The sequence below is a fragment of the Bidens hawaiensis genome, unplaced genomic scaffold (genome assembly GCF_021521415.1).
Source record: "Bidens hawaiensis isolate Kalapana, Puna unplaced genomic scaffold, B.hawaiensis_p1.1 tig00000512_1, whole genome shotgun sequence".
NCBI classification, from domain to species: domain Eukaryota; kingdom Viridiplantae; phylum Streptophyta; class Magnoliopsida; order Asterales; family Asteraceae; genus Bidens; species Bidens hawaiensis.
In genome coordinates, this window is record NW_027491033.1 from 860,607 (window position 1) to 873,933 (window position 13,327).

General features: G+C 35.0%; 1 protein-coding gene across 1 annotated transcript in view; it reads left to right on the forward strand.

Moving 5' to 3' along the window:
- Positions 1-13,327, forward strand: part of LOC143632288 (glutamate dehydrogenase 2-like) — a 209,617-nt gene that overhangs the window by 86,946 nt on the left and 109,344 nt on the right. The gene's annotated exons all lie outside the window — the stretch shown is intronic.

Below are 13,327 nucleotides of genomic sequence, written 5' to 3' on the forward strand. Positions count from 1 at the left end.
AATATCGAATCAATGAAAATATTAATGATATAAAACTGATTAAATCGAATCAATGATAAGATTTACGATATAAATTCCACATAAATGCTTTTCAACGCTACAATTAATCAAGCAAGAAATGACTGAATTAACGCAAAACTCATCGCAATTCAAAATCTTCATCGTCTGCATGGAGTAAACTTGACGATATACACGATTATTGATAACAGATTTCAACGCATTAACACAATTACACCAGAGATAACAAGTTATCAATTGAATCGGTGAAGATTAAGCAACATTTCATAATAATTCGTCAAGATACGAATGCATCAAATTTACATAAATCGATTGCTTACTTGCAAATGTGCGTTGGTGGATGATATTGTGAGTGAGGATGATGGAATGCGGTTACAATGCAGTGAGTTAACCAGTTGGAGTTGTTGCAGGTCTTCAAATGCTGGCCTATGTATTTATAACCGATTTAAAAGTTAATTAAGCTAACGGCTAATTAAGCTTGGTTTTCATTTTCTTTTTCTATTTTTCATTTTAGAAGTATATTATTACATTATTATTTTAGATTTCGTTATATTATGCTAAAATTTAAAATCCGTGTTATTGGATTACATTATGCTTTTAAAGATTGCGCAGTTAAATACCTAACGGATACTTTTTAAAATTTTTTAAATGTATGGTTAACGGCTACATGTAATTAATATTTAAATTTCATAAGATGTGAATTTTAGAGTTTTACTCAACAATAATAAATGCATGTCCTTTTTTGTGATTTTTATGTATTTCTTTTTACCTCTACTAAAATCACTAAAAATGTGATTTCTCATAACGACATTAATAAGTATCAACGACGTCTAAAACCGACTCTCGACTCGAGAATGTCCGCCTGCGTCTTTTGTGAGTTTGTGATAGGTGTTGGCCCCTCCAAAATTTAATTGAATTTTAAGTATTATTTTTTTTTCAAGTGTGTTCTTTTTAATATAAGAAAACTTGTGAACTTTTTAAAATTTATAAACTTGTTACAAACTTGTAAACTTTTGTAGACTTTCAAAATTAAGATTTTTTTTAAGACTTTGAATAAATCTGTAAAATTTAAGAATTTTAATAAATATTAAGAATTCATAAAATTTAAGAATTTGTATCAAGAACATATTAACTTTTATATAAATTTCAAATCTTCAAAGTCTTAAAATCAACTAACTATTAAGAAATTTAGAAAAGTATACCATCCTTCAAGAATTGTTTTACTTTAAATACAACTCATTCCTTACATTTTTCTTTAGATATATGCAATGATTATAAATATATACATTATATGCAATATGCAACTGTTCCTTTAAAAATTTGAAAATTTCTTTTAATTATATAAAATTTAAATATACTTAACTTGTTCATTATATAATATTTAGATTGAGTTGCTTAATTTTTATTTATCTGTATAAAAAACTAAATAATTTTAATTGTTTTTCTAACTACAAGCAAAAATATAGATTTAGTTAACTGAGAATAAATTTAAATTTTGGCATACCAAGTTTCAAAGCGATGTATGTCTCAGGTCCCATATTTATGAATACCCAAATTATTGTCATGTATTAGATGCATCTTATTAGTTTGTTTTTTTAAATTACTCGTTCAGATTATCAAATACGTGTCTTATAATTAATTTTTTTTCCTATAACTTTTTTACGCTATGCTATTAATAATTGTGTAATTATATACCTAATAGACACATTTTAAACTTTTGTAAATATATAGTTACCGGCGACATGTAATTAATATTTAGATTTCTTAATATGTGAAATTTAAAGTTTTTACTTAACAATAAATTCATGTCCCTTTTTGTGATTTTTATGTATTTCTTTTTATCTCTATTAAAACATAAAAAATCACGTGCTTTCTCATAAACAATAAGTATCAAGGATATCTAAAAGTGTCTCTTGAGCGTGTCCGTATGCAGCTTTTGTTAGTTTTTGACAAGTGCGGGCCCTTCCGAAATTTAATTTGACTTTATTTATCTTCTTTATTATTTATATTGAGTTCTTTTTTATATAACAAAAACTTGTAAACTTATTTTAAAATTTATACTTAATATAAACTTGTTAACTTATTTTATAATTTATACTTAATATAAACTTTTAAACTTTTATAGCTTTCAAAATCAAGATTTTTAAGACTTTGAATCAATTTATAAAATTTAAAAACTTTAATAAATATTAAGAATTCATAAAATTTAAGAATTTGTATTAAGAACATGTTAACTTTTTTTATAAATTTCAAATCTTCAAAGTTTTAAAATCAAAATTATTTAAAAATGTAAGCAAATATACCCCTCTCAATTTTCTTTATATAACTTTAAATACAACTCATTTCTTACAGTTTTAATGGTTATAAATTTATGCATTATTCCTAAGATGAAATATTCCTTTAAAGATTAAAATTTCAAAATTTGAAATTTCCCTTCAATTTAATAAAATTTAAATATACTTAAGTTGTTAATAAAATAGTATTTATGTGGAGTTGTTTGTTTTATTATAAACTATATATTAAAGGAAATCTAAGTTGTTACAGAGATTTTGATCAGGTCCAATCAATGGTTGTCATGTGACAGCCATTAAGTTTTTTTTTTAATATCTTAAAATCTGTTTTAGTATTTAGTATTTGAAAGCAACAAAGGTAACAAAAATGAAACTTGTCATGATAGTAGTGTAGTATTGTAGTGAATAGCAGGTAACGTGTTTCATCCTCCACACAACTGGTTTTCTAGTTTTTTATTGGTTTACATTTTGTTTTTGTTTTTTTAAATAGAAATATTTTAAATAAAAATAGTTTTGTATTTATAGATTTCTTACTAAATAAAGTAATGAAAAAGTAAGGTCGTGTGGTGGTGAAATTATTATAACGTACTATGTTTTATTTGTATTTGAATCATGTGACCGGTGTGTCACAGCCCCCGTCCCCTATACCCCGGGATGGGAAGCCGTGAACATTGATTGGTGGTATCGGTGTTTATTAAATTATTTTGCAGCGGAAAATTTCATCAGAACCGTAGTTAGGAAAAAGGATCAGAGTTATAAAAACACCATGATTATTATATTGATAAACCGGGAATTTAATCCCTTATAGGGTTAAACCCTAATTGACAAAAAAAAAACACGTTTCTTTATTCTGGTGACAAGCCACTTATTTAAGATGGAAGCCCGCAGACATCATTCCTTTGTCTCTAACAAGTCACCTGAAACATGTTTAAAATATTTTATCAGCAAAAAATACTGGTGAGTACATTCATTTGTAAATGACACATTTTAACAGTTACAGCATTAAGATGTTTTTACACCTGCCTGCTTACAAATTACCGAAAGGTACTTGTCACTCGACCGTATCTATGACTGTGGTCATATTACTTATTGGCTAACACTTGTCCAATAAGTAACGTGTAATAGCCCAGTAGGCAAGCCTTGTATACAAAACCCCACAATACCAATAGTAACCATCCCGTAAGTCTACAGAGACTTAATCACTGTAATGTATTTAAAATACTTTTTAAAAATATATTTGAAAATATTTAGACCATCTGCCATGAGTTTTATAGGTTTTGAAATTATCATGACAGTGTCGGAAAAAGAGTTGTCTCACGCAAATGTGAGTGGTACAAAAACTCGAATGTCTCACCTTGCAGGTTTACAATTAAAGAAAGCTTCCTGGTATTAAGAACCTAGGTTAAACACAATATAATATAACTAGATTAGTATAAAACCAATAATCATAACGATAATCACGAGAGTAGAAACTTTACACGGTGGCACAATGTCATACCTTAACAGGCAGAGCTTTCGGATTCGTGTATATAAGCTTCTTTCGATCGGATAGGGTATCGTTACGACAACTCGGTATTATACTATCTCTTAATATTGTGAGTATGTGTGTGTATTCAGAGAAAGAAAGAAATTTTGTGCGAAGAAATGAAGTCCCGTCACCTTTCTATTTATAGCAGTTTTCGGACCCCATCGCGCTACGCGATGGCCATAAATAGAAAGCCATCGCGTATCGCGATAAGTCATACAGCTATGTCGAGTCAGCCCTAGGCGTGCTACGTGGCACGCCACGTGGCAGGCTACGTGTCCTCTGCGTATCCTCCACGTCGCGGTACGCGATGGGTAGCTATATCAGCCTATCGCGTATCGCTATGCCGCCATATTTATCTGATAATTTCTACGTCATCGCGGTATGCGATGGGAGACAAAAATACTAAGGCGGCCCTTAAGCGGCTCGCGGCGATGCGAAGTGCAAAGTGCGCCATCAAAGCGCCAATCGCACTTCGCCTGTGCCCGTGCGCGTGCGCGTTCGGGTGCTTCGCACCCTCCGCTAGGACCACTGGGTGTGATATACCTTATAAGAACATTAACATAGAAATTTCCTTTCTTATAAAGAGCTCACTAGTTTTATCATCTAGCGATGTGGGACAAGAAACTTACAAACCTATTTATACTAAGGTGGTTCCATCTCCATTTCTTTCCTCCACCAATGTGGGATGGAATTTCCTTCTTCCATTTCCTTACTTCTTCCTTTTATTTAATTTTTGGTTTGTTATAGTCTCCCCTCCTTATTTTGAATCTCGTCCTTGAGATTTGGTTGGAATAATTATGGGTACTTCCGTTTCATTTCGGATTCCAATTCCCAAGTATATTCTGGTCCACGTTTTGAATCCCACTTCACTTTGACCAGAACTATTTTTTTATGCTTGAGATTCTTGATCTTTCTATCTTCAATTTGCAAAGGTTTCTCAACGAATTTCAACTTTTCATTTACCTTTATATCTTGAAGGGGTACTTCAAGTGTTTTGTCAGCTAAACATTTCCTTAAGTTACTTACATGAAATACATCATGTATACCTGACATTTCCTCTGGTAATTATAGCTGATAGGCTACTGGTCCAATTCGTTTGAGAATTTGAAATGGTCCAACAAATCATGGACTTAACTTTCCTCTCTTACCGAATCGGATTACTCCTTTCCATGGAGATACTTTCAGTAGCACTTTGTCTCCAACTTGAAATTCCAATGGTTTGCATCGATGATCCGCGTAACTTTTCTGACGATCTCGTGCGGTCTTTAATCTTTCCTTAACCTGATTTATCTTATCAGTACTTTCTTGTATGATTTCAGGACCAGATAATTGTTTTCCTCCTATTTCTGCCCAACATATTGGTGTTCTACACCTTCGTCCATACAGGGCTTCAAATGGGGCAGCGTTAATGCTTGTGTGATAACTGTTATTATAGGAAAATTCTATTAGTGGTAAATGGTCATCCCAATTTCCACCAAAATCTATTATACATGCTCTTAGCATGTCTTCCAATGTTTGTATGGTCCTTTCACTTTGACCATCAGTCTGTGGATGGTATGTCGTGCTCAAGTTTAACTTTGTTCCCATAGCTACTTGGAAACTCTTCCGAAAATGAGAAGTGAAACGGCTATCCCGATCCGATACAATGGATAATGGAACTCCATGTAATGAGACAACTTTGTCTACATACAGTTTAGCTAATTGTTCCATTTTGAAAGTTTCCTTCATTGGTATAAAATGAGCTGATTTTGTTAATCTGTCCACAATCACCCAGATTGTGTCATTACCTCTTCTTGTGGTAGGTAATTTGGTAACAAAATCCATTGTTATTAATTCCCATTTCCATTCTGGCATTTCTAATTGTTGAAGTAATCCTGATGGCTTTTGATGTTCTACTTTAACTTGTGAACAAGTTAAGCATTTTGAAACATAACTGGTTATGTCCTTTTTCATTCCTATCCACCAATAGATTTTCTTCAAATCTTGATATATTTTATCTCTTTCAGGATGCATTGTGTATTTGGACTTATGGGATTCTTCGAGAATATTTTCTCATAATCCTCCTATGATTGGTATCCAGATCCTGTTCCCCATTCGGAGAATTTCATCATTTCCTTTGACAAGTAGATCAATTGTACCATTTCTTTTCTCATCAGCAATATTATTTTCTTCTATTGCTTGTTTCTGAGCATTCTTTACTTCATCAATTAAATTGATTTGAAGTTCTAACCTTAGAGCTCGCACTCTTTTAGGTTTCTCATGCTCTTTTCTGCTTAATGCATCGGCTACTATATTTGTCTTACCTTCACGGTATAGGATTTCACATTCATAATCGCTAAGAATTTCCATCCGGCGTCTTTGCCTCAGGTTAAGCTCCTTTTGCCCAAAGATATATTTTAAACTTTTATGATCTGTGAATACGGTAAACTTACTACCATATAAATAGTGTCTCCAGATCTTTAGGGCAAAAATTATTGCTCCCAATTCTAAGTCATGTGTTGTGTAATTCTCTTCATGTTTCTTTAATTGTCTAGATGCGTAAGCAATGACTTTCTCACGTTGCATTAGTACACATCCCAATCCTGATTTAGAAGCATCACAACAGACTATGAAATCTTCAGTTCCTTCTGGTAGTGTAAGTATTGGGGCATTTGTTAACTTTTGCTTCAAAGTTATAAAATCTTCTTCTTGCTTAGGTCCCCATTCAAACTTGACATTCTTACACGTTAACTTGGTTAACGGAACTGCTATTCGGGAAAAATTTTGAGTGAAGCGTCTATAATATCCTGCTAATCCTAAGAAACTTCGAATTTCTGTAGGAGTTTTAGGAATTTCCCAATTAGTAATAGCTTCTATTTTGGAAGGGTCCACATGAATACCTTCATGGTTAATCAAGTGTCCTAGAAACTGTACTTCTTGTAACCAAAATTCACATTTTGAGAATTTAGCGTAAAGCTTCTCTTTTCTCAATAGTGTCAAAAGTGTATGAAGATGTTTGACATGATCTTCATTGGTTTTGGAGTAAATAAGTATATCGTCTATAAAAACGATTACAAATTTGTCCAAATATGGTTTACATATTCGGTTCATCATATCCATGAATGCAGCTGGTGCATTGGTTAAACCAAATGGCATGACTGTAAACTCATAATGACCATATCTTGTTCTAAAAGCTATTTTAGGAACATCTTCTTCTTGCACTTTTAATTGATGGTATCCTGAGCGTAAATCGATTTTAGAAAAATATCGAGCTCTTGGAGTTGATCAAATAAATCATCAATTCTCGGTAAAGGATACCGATTCTTAATTGTGACTTTATTCAATTCTCTATAATCGATACACATACGCATTGACCCATCTTTCTTTTTGACAAACAGTACTGGTGCTCCCCAGGGTGATGAGCTAGGTCGTATGAAACCTTTTTCTAGCAATTCATCTAATTGCTTCTTTAATTCTAGCATCTCTGTTGGCGCTAATCGGTATGGTGCTTTAGCAAATGGCGCTACTCCTGGTATTATATGGATTCTAAATTCAACTTCTCGATCAGGCGGTTGACCAGGTAAATCTTCTAGAAAGACATCAGGATATTCCGATACTACCGGAATTTCTTTTAGCTCTTTTCCTTTGGCGCTAATGATTACAGAAATCATATATACTACGCCTTGTTTCCTTAGATAGCTTGCCGCTTTCATTACTGATATAAACTTTCTAGGCTTTAGCATCTTATCTCCTTGAATTGTAATAATTTCTCCTGTTGACGAGCGAATTTCAACAGAATTTATATTACATAGGATTCGAGCATGATTGGCTGCTAGCCAGTCCATTCCTAATATAACATCGAATCCTGCCAGATTCATTGGGAGTAAATTTTCTTTAAACTAGTGGCCTAGTAAGTTTATGTTTTCTTCTTGGGGTACTTCATGAATATGAATGGAATTTCCATCTGCCGTCTCTACCGTGCAGACTTGATGGAGTTTGGTTAATGGTTGATTTAATGCTTGGTAAAACTTCGTGTTTATAAAACTTTGGTTTGCTCCGGAATCAAACAATACTTTAGCGTAAACGTTATTGATAAGAAACGTACCCGCAATGACGTCCGGAATCATTGCTGCTTCTTGTGCAGTAAGCTGAAAAGCTCGTGCATTCTTCTTAGGTCCATCTGTGTTCTTTGCTTTGTTGTCAGGCGCCTTTATCAGCTTTGGACATTCTGGACGGATGTGGCCAGGTTCTCCGCAATTGTAGCAAACACGACTATCCTTCCTTCTACATTCTTCATCTGTATGTCCAGCCATTTTGTAATAATTGCAATACTTAGTTTTCTTAAAAGCGCATCTCCCTGAATGCCTTTTTCTATAAGTTTTACAAAAAGGATGAGCATAAGATTGCCCTGCTCCTTTCTTCTGAAACTGTTGGGTAATCTTCTGGGCTAGATCTTTCTTTTTGTTTTCTTCCTGAGTTCGGACTAATCCGTCTGTCAGGGTATTTGCTAGCTCAACTGTTTCTTCAATATTTTGAGGTCTAGATGACTTTACCAAATCACGGATTTCACTTACTAATCCCCAAATATAACGAGAAATTAGTACTGATTCTGGCGAAGCCAAAGCTGGTACCATTCTTGCATATTCGAAGAATTTTGTCGTATACTCACGACACTTAACACCTTCCATTTTGTGGTTTAAGAACATAGTAGCAATCTTCTCTCTTTCATGAGGAGGACAAAATTTCCTTTCTACTATATCTTTAAACTCTTCTCAGGTCATAGTATAAACAACGTTGTTTCCCTTTGACTGGAGGATTGTGTTCCACCATTCTATTGCTTCATTAACGAAGAGATTAGAAGCATATAATATTTTATCTTCTTCAGCACACTTGCTAATTCTTATAATGGCTTCCGTCTTTTCTAACCAGCGTAGTGCTGAAATGGGTCATTCATTTCCAGAGTATTCGGTTGGTTTACAGGCTAAGAAATCCTTGTAAGTACAACCGTGAACTTTTGACTTTTTAGGTAATGGGTTTCTACCTCCTCCATTCACGCTATGACTAGCCTCATCATTAGACTTACGTTTATTACTCTCGGTCTTATGCCTAATTGCAGAAACAGGTTGCTTAATTGCATCAGCAATTAAAGGAATTGCTTCCGCGATTTTCTGAGCTATCATATTTTCAATAGCATTCATATTCAGATGAGTTTCTTCATTGGAATTTTCATGATTATGGTTATTTTCGTGATTAGAACTAGCTTCATTTGACATCTGAATTACATACAAGAAAGGATTTATTAATATCGTAATTGAATAATAAAGTAAGCAAGATATTAATAACATATAAACACATAGGCACAAAATATGTCAAAATCGTCGATCTTTGCGACATTTACTCTTTTTATATATATGCATCACTATATTTTACATCTACACACTATATATATGCGTCACTACACACCTTTGTTACATACATACACTTTTTTTATCAAAGAAATTACGATAATGCACATATAAATATTATATATATAGCTTTATAAATAAGGCTCTCGGTCATAGTATTTCCAGCGTATGGCCTCCCCAATATTCCTCAGTCTATTGGCAGTATCCACCAATTCATCTCCATAGTGACGGAGCTCTATTGTCATTTCCGGCGTCATGGCGGGGTAGTTTGCGGTTTCCGCCTGGAATGCTGCATAAGGATTTGACATCATTGTTTGGTATTGCCAATCGTTTGTCCACCATTCTTCCATTTGAGCCTGACTGATGATATCATCATGGGGAAATGTATTATTTGGGTCTTGAGTTGGCATATTCGGGTTGCTGGAGCTTCCTGCACCTAAATCATTGATTATAGGTTGAAAGATTTCACATTCGTCTAGGCATCTGCCTAGTCGTTCCTCCATGGGTATTGTTGTCATGGGTGGTGGTAAAGTTGGTGGTTGAATTGGTTGTGGTTGAGTTGGTTGTTCGGGTTGTGGCTGAGTTGGTTGTTCGGGATGTGGTTGAGTTGGTTGTTTGACTGTGGTCTTTCCTTCCTTATTTCTTCTTAATCCTCGTTGCCATTCTTTGAGCTGTCTTCTTCTTTTAGGCTTTGGTTTTTCTACAGGTAGGGCTTGAAAAATCATGGGTTCAGATTGTCGTTGACTAGCTTCTCCTTCTTCCATATCCGTGGAGTTAACGGATATGTGTTCAAAAGCATCAACTAGCTCACTCATGCTGTTAATCAAAAATAATAAAACAACGAACTCCAAACGAGAATAATACTTATTTTCACGTGTGATTAAAGTCTTATTATTTTATTTTATTTTTATTTTTTTTTATTTATGGTTAACACATAAGTTAATGCATATATTTCCTAACATTAATTTTTAAGATTAGGTATTATTAAAATACCCATATTGCTTAAACCAGTGGCTCTGATACCACTTCAGCTGTCACAGCCCCCGTCCCCTATACCCCGGGATGGGAAGCCGTGAACATTGATTGGTGGTATCGGTGTTTATTAAATTATTTTGCAGCGGAAAATTTCATCAGAACCGTAGTTAGAAAAAAGGATCAGAGTTATAAAAACACCATGATTATTATATTGATAAACCGGGAATTTAATCCCTTTTAATACAAACATAAGTTTTATAGGGTTAAACCCTAATTTACAAAAAAAAACACGTTTCTTTATTCTGGTGACAAGCCACTTATTTAAGCTGGAAGCCCGGAGGCATCATTCATTTGTCTCTAACAAGTCACCTGAAACATGTTTAAAATATTTGATCAACAAAAAATACTGGTGAGTACATTCATTTGTAAATGACACATTTTTACAGTTACAGCATTAAGATGTTTTTACACCTGTCTGCTTACAAATTACCGAAAGGTACTTGTCACTCGACCGTATCTATGACTGTGGTCATATTACTTATTGGCTAACACTTGTCCAATAAGTAACGTGTAATAGCCCAGTAGGCAAGCCTTGTATACAAAACCCCACAATACCAATAGTAACCATCCCGTAAGTCTACAGAGACTTAATCACTGTAATGTATTTAAAATACTTTTTAAAAATATATTTGAAAATATTTAGACCATCTGCCATGAGTTTTATAGGTTTTGAAATTATCATGACAGTGTCGGAAAAAGAGTTGTCTCACGCAAATGTGAGTGGTACAAAAACTCGAATGTCTCACCTTGCAGGTTTACAATTAAAGAAAGCTTCCTGATATTAAGCACCTAGGTTAAACACAATGTAATATAACTAGATTAGTAAAAAACCAATAATCATAACGATAATCACGAGAGTAGAAACTTTACACGGTGGCACAATGTCATACCTTAACAGGCAGAGCTTTCGGATTCGTGTATATAAGCTTCTTTCGATCGGATAGGGTATCGTTATGACAACTTGGTATTATACTATCTCTTAATATTGTGAGTATGTGTGTGTATTCAGAGAAAGAAAGAAATTTTGTGCGAAGAAATGAAGTCCCGTCACCTTTCTGTTTATAGCAGTTTTCGACCATAAATAGAAAGCCATCGCGTATCGCGATAATTCATACAGCTATGTCGAGTCAGCCCTAGGCGTGTTACGTGGCACGCCACGTGGCAGGCTACGTGTCCTCTGCGTATCCTCCACGTCGCGGTACGCGATGGGTAGCTATATCAGCCTATCGCGTATCGCTATGCCGCCATATTTATCGGATAATTTCTACGTCATCGCGGTACGCGATGAGGCTAACCCAATCCTGTCGCATATCGCGATGGGAGACAAAAATACTAAGGCGGCCCTTAAGCGGCGATGCGAGCGTGCGAAGTGCGCCATCAAAGCGCCCATCGCCCGAGCACGCCGGCGCGTGTGCGTGTGCGTGTGCGTGCGGGTGCTTCGCACCCTCCGCTAGGACCACTGGGTGTGATATGCCTTATAAGAACATTAGCATATAAATTTTCTTTCTTATAAAGAGCTCACTAGTTTTATCATTGTTGGTGCATTTTGTGACCGTCGCTATGCAATTCTGATCAGCGGAAACGAAAAACGAAGTTGTAACAACTTCTGCCGTAGGCGAAGTTGTAACAACTTCTGCCATAGGCGAAGTTAGAACAACTTCGCCTACTGGCCCAAGCCCAAGCCCGCGAAGTTGTTTCGATATATATATACGTGTCTTGTTTAGGTTTGAGTATCCAGAAAGTTAGAGAGTTTTGTGTTACATTTCAATTGTCTAGAGAGAAACCGAGAGGGAGAGTCGTGTGGGACGGCCCGAGGTAGAGCTCACCTCGGGTCGGACGTGTTTCTGTTTATGTTCGGTATGTAACGTGGTTTTGATTATTATAAAAGATCTGCAGATTTGTTTATCCCGTTCGTGTGTTTGTTCGTGTATGTGTTTGTGTGTAATCGTGTTCTTCGTCTTCTACACCATAAACGAGTCTAGGAGGATTCCGCACTCCTAGACATCGTGCGGATCTCGTTTCGATCAGCGACACCCCGGGGGGACTTACAAGTGGTATCAGAGCCTTAGGCTCTTATGCTATGGTTCGAGATCTGCGTTTTGGTGTTTCTGGCACGTTTCTGATGCGTTTCTGGCCGAACAGCCGCCGCAGGCGAAGTTATGGGGATCAGGCGAAGTTGTCGCTTAAATTTTAGGGTTTAGGCGAAGATATAAGGTTAAGCGAAGTTATCCACAACTTCGCCTACCTCACAAGTTCGCTTATCTCAGGCGAAGTTATCTGTCAGGCGAAGTTTTGGACAGGCGAAGTTATGGACTGTGACAATCGTCAATTTCAGGTTAACTCCGTTAACGCAACTCCGTCAATTCAAACTTTAGATTTATTGAATCTATAACGCAAACTTCATTACATTTAAACTAGGGTTTAAATGACGCTTAACACTTACTACATGTGTAGTAGTCTTTCGGGATTTGCACCGAAACGCAAACGATTGATGAATAAATGAAACACACTAAAACACTAATGATGTGATAATTATGTGTTAGGATTATGTGTTATGTGATAATATTATTGTCATGTTAATTTAATGTGCAAGTTATGATAGAATGTTCTAGAAAAAGGAAATACTTAATGTTAACTTAATGTGCAAGTTATGATAGAATGTTCTAGAAAAAGGAAATACTTAATGTTAACTTAATGTGCAAGTTATGATAGAATGTTCTAGAAAAAGGAAATACTTAATGTTAACTTAAGGTGCAAGTTATGATAGAATGTTCTAGAAAAAGTAATACTTAGGAGTTGAGGGGCCAAGGTGTAACATATTAGTCTATAAATACATGATAAACCTAAACCCTAACTCCCATCCCTTTTCCCTAACCCCAAATCGGCCAGCCATCCCCTCTCCACTCTCCTTGTGATCGATCAATATACACACACACACACTCAAGATCTTTCAAGTTTGATTGAAGATTAAGGTGCTAGGAAGGTATAAACAACTAGTCTATGCATCCTCTATGTTTAATTGTTAGTTTTATTGGGTGTAATTGATATGCATGGATATTGTTTATGGAGTC